Below are 10,520 nucleotides of genomic sequence, written 5' to 3' on the forward strand. Positions count from 1 at the left end.
TGGAGTGTTATATGACTGTCCTGTCCAGGGGATTCAGGGCACGATTGAGCAGGTGGCAATAGTGACGCTCCTCTTTCCATTCTCGTCGCTAAGGCAACGCTGAGGAGGAAAACAGGCTCCAGTCCAAACCAGTGATCAGTTCCAACAATAGACTCACTATAGACTCAAACCACACAGTGTATTCTTGCTGGTCCCTCCACCTGCTCTACCGATGTGGACACGCTTTGTGTATTTCCCTGAAACTTAATTAGTCATTTAAACGGGAAATAAAGAAGTCTAATAACCATTTAGTCTGTGAAAACAAATCTGTACGGCTATGTAGATATTCCATAAAAAAAAGTAATTTATAACATTAACAATGTCTACACTGTATTTCTGATCAATTGGATGTTATTGAGACAGTCGATCACATCATTGTGGAGCTGCTGATCAGCACGAAGTGTGTGCGTGCCACTGGCGATGTACTATGCTGGACATGTTCTCAGCGGCGCATTATCACTTCAAAAGCATTCCGTCTTGGTGTTATCGGTTGGCCTGCTACTACTGGTAGTACCGGTAAAATGTAAGTTATGAATCGCCATACAACTGAAGCACTTTGATTTCATCAATCATTTTGGCTTCAATTTGGTTGTCGAAAATATTTGAGATTCTTCAAAGTAGCCACCCTTTGCCTTGATGACAGCTTTGCACACTTAGCATTCTCTCAACCAGCTTCATGAGGTAGTCACCTGGAATGGATTTAATTTAACAGGTGTGCCTTGTTAAAAGTTAATTTGTAGAATTTCTTTCCTTAATGTGTTTGAGCCAATCATTTGTGTTGTGACAAGGTAGGGGTGGTATACAGAAGATATTTGGTAAAAGACCAAGTCCAAATTGGGGCAAGAACAGCTCAAATAAGCAAAGAGAAACGACAGTCCATCATTACTTTAAGACATGAAGGTCAGTCAATCCAGGAAAATTTCAAGAACTTAAAGTTTCTTCATGTGCTGTCACGCCCTGATCTGTTTTTCACCTGTCCTTGTGCTTGTCTCCACCCCCCTCCAGGTGTCGCCCATCTTCCCCATTATCCCCTGGGTACTTATACCTGCGTTCTCTGTTTGTCTGTACCCGTTTTGTCTCAGCTCCTGCTTTTCCCTAGTCTCTTTTACTCACCCTCCTGGTTTTGACTGTCCTGACTCTGAGCCTGCGTGCTGTCCCGTACCTTTGCCCCTACTCAGGATTACCGACCTCTGCCTGACCTGACCCTGAGCTTGCCTGCCGTCCTGTACCTTTGCCGCACGACTCTGGAGTATTGACCCCTGCCTGCCTTGATCTGTCGTTTGCCTGCCCCTGTTGCTGTAATAAACATTGTTACTTCAACACAGTCTGCATTTGGGTCTTACCTGAAACGTGATAAGTGCAGTCGCAAAAACCATCAAGCGCTATGATGAAACTGGCTCTCATGAGGAACGCCACAGGAAAGGAAGACCCAGAGTTACCTCTGCTGTAGAGGATACATTCCTTAGAGTTAACTGCACCTCTGATTGCAGCCCAAATTAATGCTTCACAGAGTTCAAGTAACAGACACATCTCAACATCAACTGTTCAGAGGAGACTGCACTTATCACGTGAATCAGGCCTTTATGGTTGAATTGCAGCAAAGAAGGCATTACTAAAGGACACCAATAATAAGAAGAGACTTGCTTGGGCCAAGAAACATGAGCAATGGACATTAGACCAGTGGAAATCTGTCCTTTGGTCTGATGAGTCCAAATTTGAGATTTTTGGTTCCAACCGCCGTGTCTTTGTGAGACGCAGATTAGGTGAACGGATGATCTCTGCATGTGTGGTTTCCACTGTGAAGCATGGAGGAGGAGGTGGGATGGTGTGGGGGTGCTTTGCTGATGACACTGTCGTGATTTATTTAGAATTCAAGGCACACTTAACCAGCATGGCTACCACCACATTCTACAGCGATACGTCATCCCATCTGGTTTGCGCTTCATGGGACTATTTGTTTTTCAACAAAGCAATGACCCAACACACCTCCAGGCTGTGTAAGGGCTATTTGACCAAGAAGGAGAGTGATGGAGTGCTGCATCAGATGACCTGGCCTCCACAATCACCTGACCTCAACCCAATTGAGATGGTTTGGGATGAGTTGGACCGCAGAGTGAAGTGAAAACAGCCAACAAGTGCTCAGCATATGTGGGATCTCCTTCAAGACTCTTAGAAAAGCATTCCTCATGAAGCTGGTTGAGAGAATGCCAAGTGTGTGCAAAGCTGTCATCAAGGCAAAGGGTGGCTACTTTGAAGAATATAAAATATATTTGGATTTGTTTAACACTTTTTTGGCTACTACATGATTCCATGTGTTATTTCATAGTTTTGATGTCTACACTATTATTGTACAATGTAGAAAATAGTAAAAATAAAGAAAAACCCTTGAATGAGTACGTGTGTCCAAACTTTTTACTGGTACTGTACATGGAAATGTCTGTATGCGTATTAAAATGTTTGTTTTGATATATATATATTGTATTTATTTGTATTGTCCACCTGATATACAGTATGACATTGCACCCTAATTACTTCCTCAAATTGACAGGCTGTTGGATCATTATACCTTCCATGAGTAAGCATGATAATGCCACTATTGAGTTACTGTTAAAGTTGTTTGATATGATAGCATGGATACCTAATGGGAGTAGCATCACACAGCGTCCTTCCAAATTACCAGAGACGGAAAGGCCAAGTCTGGCCCAATTATTGGCTTTGTTCTTTGTTTGTTTGTTGATATGACATTTGGACCAACTTGATAGCTTACCAATTACTGTACAGTGTAGTCTTCACAATCCACTTTAAAACAAGGTCAGAACCTACACCTCTTGAACAAGCTAACTTGGAGACAATTTACTTCACTAATCAAGTCAAGGTGCACATTTATATTTATTTATTTATTTCACCTTTATTTAACCAGGTAGACAAGTTGAGAACAAGTTCTCATTTACAATTGCGACCTGGCCAAGATAAAGCAAAGCAGTTCGACACATACAACAACACAGAGTTACACATGGAGTAAAACAAACATACAGTCAATAATACAGTAGAAAAAAATAAGTCTATATACAATGTGAGCAAATGAGATGAGATAAGGGAGGTAAAGGCAAAAAAGGCCATGGTGGCAAAGTAAATACAATATAGCAAGTAAAACACTGGAATGGTAGATTTGTAGTACATATGACGTTTTTCCTGAACAGGAGAACTCTGAGCCCTAGCAACAGGCTATTGTTGCTGATCAGATCGTTACGGACATTCTGTTGGTGAGTGAACTTAAGTTGATAATCACCTATTGTCACAGAGCCAACAGCTTATCCACTAACATCACAGCATCTGACTTTAGTACTGAGCATTCTAATCTAATAGCATTGGCAGTAGCATGTGTGACGGAGAGGAGGGAGTGAAGGGAATTACTTTGGGTTGTGGTTGCCCAGCATTCAATAGTAAATTTACGCTAGATTAAGAGGAATTGATTTCATTCCGGTGCTCAGATGCTGATTTAGAACTGAGTGGCTTTATGAGATCAGGAATAGCTCAGACTGGATCAGTAGCTACCTACCACAGCAGTAGTGAACGATTAACACAAGGGCCACCATCTGTGGCCCCTATTCATAGGAGGATCCACCAGGTTTGTGGTGTCTGGTTCATGCTTATAGTCCCATTCTGGAGTCATTAGCCAGAGGGGACGGTGAGGTCAAACACAACATTGCCATTATGCTGTGATAACAGTTAGTGTTAGCAGCATACCATTAGCACTTTGCCTGGTGGCGCTGCTAAAATTCAGACTTTTATTTCAGTCTGGCTTGTCATCTTTCGGGGTGATGTGACATGGATGGGTTATCGTTCCCCCCTCTTAAATACTTTTTGTAAGTTACAAGCAGGGTTCAACTCACAACTAACAATCACTCTAAGATTGGGATGGAGAGAGTAGCTAACCAACTGGTTTCCTAATGTCTATCCATTTAGTATGCTTGACCATAAATCATTACTCAGTGGTTAAACTTCCTAAGTAAAAAATGATTTAGAGTACCAGTTAAGTAGTTTTCTGGGGGTATCTGTACTTCCCTACATTCCTAAAGAAAATAATCAAATTTTTACTCCATACCTTTTCCGTGACACCCAAAAGTACTCGTCACATTTTGAATGATTAGCAGGACAACATTTTTACAATTCCCACACACTTATCAAGAGAACATCCCTGGTCGTCCCTACTGCATCTGATCTGGCGGACTCACTAAACACATGCTTTGTTTGTAAATTATGCGTGTTGGAGTGTGCCCCTGGCTATCCATAAATACAATTGTGACTTCTGGTTCGCTTAATATAAGGAATTTGAAATTATTTTTACTTTTGATACTTAAGTATATTTCAGCAATTACATTTACTTTTAGTACTGAAGTATATTTAAAACCAAATACTTTTTAGACTTTTACTCAAGTAGTATTTTACTGGGTGACTTTCACTTTTACTGGGGTAATTTTTTTATTACTACTGCTGTACAGTATACTGTATGCTACAATGTACACTGAGTGTACAAAACATTAAGAACACCTATTCTTTCCATGACAGACCTACCAGGTGAACTCAATATTATGAATGTGTTCTTAATGTTTTGTACACTCAGTGTATATACTGTATGCTCCCACCCATCCAGGACATCAACTTAAACGCTGGATGACGAAGGCAATATAATCAAGGACACCTCACACCCCTGCCATGAGCTGTTCACTCCCTTACCGTCACGCAGACGGTATCGGAGCATGAGGTCTGATACCAACAGACTCAGACACAGTTTGTATGTACTGTACAAGTCATCAGACTGCTGAACACTTGAACTGGACTGACCACCTGCTCTGATTCTCCGCACCTTAGAACACATGCACTCATGCATACACCCTCACAGACCACAGGAGGTTGGTGGGACCTAAATTGGGGAGGACTGGCTCGTTTTAATGGCTGGAGCGGAATCAGGCGAATGGTATCAAATACATCAAACACATGGTTTCCATGTGTTTGATGCTATTCCTTTTGCTCCGTTCCTGCCATTATTATTTGCCGTCCTCCCCTCAGCAGCCTCCTGTGACACACATACACACATACAGTATATACAGTACATTCATGCTACACAAACATCACAACTGCTGCTACCAGACTCTTATTATTATTGCTAAATACTGAACAGTTTAAACACGTGCTCCCCAAACCCCCCTTTCCCAAAACACATGTAAATATTGGACTATCCTGTATTATACTTATGCTAAAATGTTTATTCTATTCTACTGAGCCATTTACTTTATGATCCTATTTTTATATTTTCTTATTTCTTATTGTTGTTGCACTGTCGAGAAGGAACCTGCAAGTCAGCATTTAGTTGGACGGTGTATCCCATACATACGACTAGTAAAACTTGAAACCGTATGCTGTGTTTACATGCTTGATCTCTAAGGAGTTTGACCCATGTCTCACCTGGCACTCTAACGATTGACTTGTGTCTCCCCATTGTTGATCTCCCCCATGTGTTTACTCCTAGGTCATTGTCTTTGTGCCAGCAACTCCCATAATCCACTCAGATGCACCACCTGTGTCATATACTGTACTGTGTTTGAGTGGTTATATAAAGAGGCTATATAAGCGCTTCAGACACTGACCCACACCAGGTAGACAACAGCAGGTCCACACATCCAGATCCAGTCCTCTCTGTTACAGAGGGTTCCCCATCGGAGAGAAAGAGAGGGAGTCTAGGAAGACTGAGAGGAAGCCGTTTGAGAGGAGTTGCCCAGCAGAGCTGTATTTTCTCTATCAGTCTCTAAGCAACCAGTTGAAACCCTGGAGACCAGCAGCAAGATGTTTTTTAGACTCCCAAGATTAACTCCTGGGTACATACGATATCTACAGGTGAGTGTCCAGTGAAATGAACTTTTTTTTTACATGTCATTTTAGATAAATCTTACAAAATTATACAAAAGGACAGTATGTTTTGCTGCAGCATTCATTACTATAAGGCGATAAGTGTTGTTAAAACTGTCTGCTACCGAACCATCCAATGATGGTATTTATAAATAAGTGATCTGGGCTCCTGAAAGGACTGATCTCTGTAATATATAAACAACTTTTGGAAAGCTAATATTCTGAGCTAGCCATTAAAAGAGTATGGTCCACAACCCTTTACCTGGAACAGAATATGGAAAAATATGACCTTGACATCCCGTAATCCGAACCATCAATTTATACATTTTAATTTTGGTCACAGACTGTATTTAACACCAAGGAAACTGTTTAGGGTGAAATTGGCCCCCCACTCCCAACTGTTCATTGTGTCCCCTAAACCAGGTAGGCATATTCCTTCATATGATGTGGGAGTGCCCTGCAGTTAAATGCTACTGGGGCAAAGTTACAAAATTCATTTAGAAGTGCATGAATTTAAAATATTCAATGCTTTGAATGTTACTTAACGATGATAGCCTCTTGAATCTCTATATCAATCAGAGAAAGTGACTGCTGGCATGCACCACTGCTGCCAAAAACAATGAGGCATGGTGGGGTGGGAGGCATGGTTTCCTGGTGGGGAGAGGATGCGGGCGGGCAGGTGGATGGGGACTGATGGGGGAATGGGTTGGGGTTATCTTTGGATATGCATTTCACAGATTTTTGTAGATTTTTTTTGGACCTGTAACCTGTCTGCTACATTAGGTAGCTCAGGTCCAGATTATCTCTCTGGTTGAGTCAGTGGAAACTGCCCTCGATACTGGATTGCATGAGGCAGTGGACTCTACTTTGTTTGACATGACTGGTCCTGGCCTGTTTTGATTGAGGACGTTTTCAAACATAATGCCTGGCAATATCTGCTGATGTTGTAGTATAGATGACTTGGTCCTTGGCATTCTGAGGCTTTAGGAGTCTCTAGGGAGTACATGGGATGTAAAGAAATGGAATGAACTTGAGATGGTGTATTGACGTATGCTGTATTGCCTGTAGTTGTTGTGGATGGGTGGACAGGTACGGCTCAGCATCTAGGTTTACATCTTATCCATAGATTGCTTTACTGAGCCTAACGTTATCATATATTACTAATCCATTGCACCTTATATTAGGGCAGTTTGTCTCAAATAGTTTTATGTTTAGATCCTTATTCGAAAGTTCAGCGGCCTTGCAATCATTCAAATTTGAGATTGACTGCAGGCAATGACAGAGGAAAAAACACAGCGAATTTGCAATGTGTAATAGACCACAGTGCAGTTTACATTTCTACTTCCATCAAAAAAACTATATTCTCTGTTTTACTTATCAGCTATAGACTTGATGAAGTCTTTTGTTTTAGCTCACAAAGCTTTATTTGACGTATTTACTACTGTTTACCGCAAGCTAGTGAGGGAAAAATCCATGACATGTTTGGTTGAATTATGATTACAAATAACTCAGTGAGAGAGCATCAGAAATGGGGCTGGGACTCAGAGCTCAGTTTCCTGTTATTTCCTATTCTCTGCTCTTTATTATTGTCTAGGGGCCTGCGTGGAAATTTGCCCATATCACAAAATAAGAGAGCCTTTGTCAGAGATAATTTGGCAAAATGGGAGAAAGTGGGTTTTTAATTTCTTGGGTGGGGGTGACGGGGGCATAATTGTGGCTGACTCGATTGGCGCAGAGGTAAGTTGAGACTTCTGTCGCAAGAGACTGGGAGGTTATATTATGTTTGTTCTGTTGAAGCGACTGCAGCCCACAACATCCCCCCATCTATCAGTATAGCAAATAATTGCATTATATATGTGATGTTGATTTAGTTGGCTTATATGGCCACAATGCACAGTACATTCAGTACATTGGTCGTGGTCTCAGTGGTTGGCATTGAGCCAGTATTGAAAACCTGTTCTGGTTATCCTATAAATGCCAATGCCATGCCATCTCCCAAGTCAATTATTGATGAATAAGAAAGCTTTCCCCTGTAACCACATCATGTTGCTTTGTCTCCCACTCAGACCCAGGCTGTGGCAAGTGAGACCCAGAGGGCTGGGGACCTGGCCATGCCCCGTCTGGCCATGTTCCTGGGGGCCTTGGGGATTGGGGTGTGTGGCTACAGCTCCAGGCAGTTGGCACTGTACCACCGGCCCTCCGCTCGCGTGCTGACCTGGATGGACGTCGGGAGCACTCCGGTGAAAGGGAGAGCCCCCTCCTTCATGGACCTATCTCAACGCCACACTGTCTGTCAGAACATCCCGCCTCCATCATTTGCTGGGCAGAAAGTGCCTTAAAACAACAATCAATCAATATGAATCCCTCAGTTTGTAGTATCTTTCTACCCAGGTATGGTGGAGCTTTACTCCACTGTGCAAGCACTTTAGTGTTAACAGAAGTTGAACCCTAACCTAGTGATCAATAATCTGATAACCAATGATTACTAGCCTCACTTGTGTAAAATTCTTCATTGGCATACAGTATATGAGCTGCTATACCAGGTTATGAATTTGAGATTACTGATTCGATGAGTAGTTCAATCTGTTGTTACAGTAGCTCGGAAAGGTTTAGCTGTGGAAGTCTATCTGAGTAGCTACATATTGTGTGCCTGTGAAGGCTGGTAAATTGGCACCATGTTTGGCTCAGCCCCCTGGTACACAGATGGTTGGCAACCCCCGCTCCCTCGGGCAGATTCCCATCCATAAGGGCTGGGGCAGCTCATCCACGTCCAACTACTTTCATTGATTTCAATGAATAAGAAACAGGAGGAGCCATCCGTCACTATAGCTTGGCATCCACTGTCAGGTCCGGTCTGGACTAGAGTGAAAGACAGGTTTTTATTTCACTGCGTCGTCAAACGATAGCACTACAGTCGTCCTCTCTGAGGGTGTCAATTCTCTTACATATTGATACTGTATGTAATGAGGTACATTGTACACTGTAATGAGGGATGTCCAAGGGTGTTTTGGCCGATTTTTCAGATACAGTCACTGAAGCAAGACTGCAATGCCATGTAAATAATGCCACTTTATTAATACTGCTCATTAGATTACTGTTCCTATTTTCAAATCGAATCACATGTTATTTGTCACATGCGCCGAATACAATTGGTGTAGACTTTACCGTGAAATGCTTGCTTTATGACCCCTTCCCAACGATGCAGAGTTTAAAAATAATAATACAAAGAAAAATAAGGATAAAATAGTAACAGAAGAAGAATGACATAAAATACACAAGAATGGAGCTACAGTATATCCAGGAAGTACCAGATCAGTGTGCAGAGGCATGAGGTATTTGAGGTAGATATGAAGGCAGGGTAGATATGAAGGCAGGGTAAAGTAACCAGGCATCAGAATAGATAATAATAAGAGTAAAATAAAGAACAGAGTAGCAGCAGCAAATTATGAGTTTAAAGTGTGTGTGTTCGTGTGTGTGTAATGTGTATGTATGTGTGTGTGTGTGTTGTGTCGGTATGCGTGTGTGTGTGTGTTGTGTATGGGTTTTCTGTGGGAATGTCAATGTAGTGGTTGTGAGTCAGTGTGTATCTGGTTTGTATAGTCTAGGTGTGCGTAGGGTCAGTGCAAGATAGAGTCAGTGCAGATAGTTTGGGGACCATTAATTGACTATTTGGAAGTCAGGCTATTTAGCAGTCTTATTGCTTGGGGGTAGAAGCTGTCTCGGAGCCTGTTGGTCTGAGAGCCGATGCTCCGGTACCGTGTGCCGGACGGTAGCAGAGTGAACAGTCTATGGCTTGTGTGGCTGGAGTCTTTGGCAATTTTTTGGACCTTCCTCTGACACCGCTTGGTATAGAGGTCCTGGATGGCAGGGAGCTCGGCCCCAGTGATGTACTGAGCTGTTCGCGTCACCCTCTGTAGCGCTTTGCGGTGGAGGGTGGTGCATTTGCCATACCAAGTGGTAATTAGGCCAGTCAAGATGTTCCTGAGTGGGAAGAGGTGCTGACATGCCCTCTTCGCGACTGTGTGGGTGTGTGTGGACCCCAAGAAACTTGAAACTCGCGACCCGCTCCACGACAGCCCTGTCGATGTGGATGGGGGCGTGCTCTCCCCTCTTTCTCCTATAGTCCACGAGCAGCTCCTTGGTCTCACTGACGTTGAGGGAGAGGTTGTTGTCCTGGCACCAAACTGCTAAGTCTCTGACCTCCTCCCTATAGGCTGTCTCATCGCCATCGGTGATCAGTCCTACCACCATTGTGTCGTTAGCAAACTTGATGGTGTTGGAGTCGTGCGTGGCCACACAGTTCTGGGGAGTACAGGAGGGGACTATACCTCACCACCTGGGCCCGGCCCATTGTGAAGTCCAGGATTCAGTTGCCGATGGAGAGGTTCAGTTCCAGGGTCCCTAGCTTGATAATGAGCTTGGAGGGGACTATAGTACTGAACACTGTAGTCTATGAACAGCATTTTCACATAATTATTTCCGCACTTGTCCAGGTTTGAGAAGGCAGTGTGAAGTGCAATTGAGATGGCGTCATCTGTAGATCTGCTGGGGCGGTATGCAAATTGGAGTGGGTC

The sequence above is a fragment of the Salmo trutta genome, chromosome 25 (genome assembly GCF_901001165.1).
Source record: "Salmo trutta chromosome 25, fSalTru1.1, whole genome shotgun sequence".
Lineage (NCBI taxonomy): Eukaryota > Metazoa > Chordata > Actinopteri > Salmoniformes > Salmonidae > Salmo > Salmo trutta.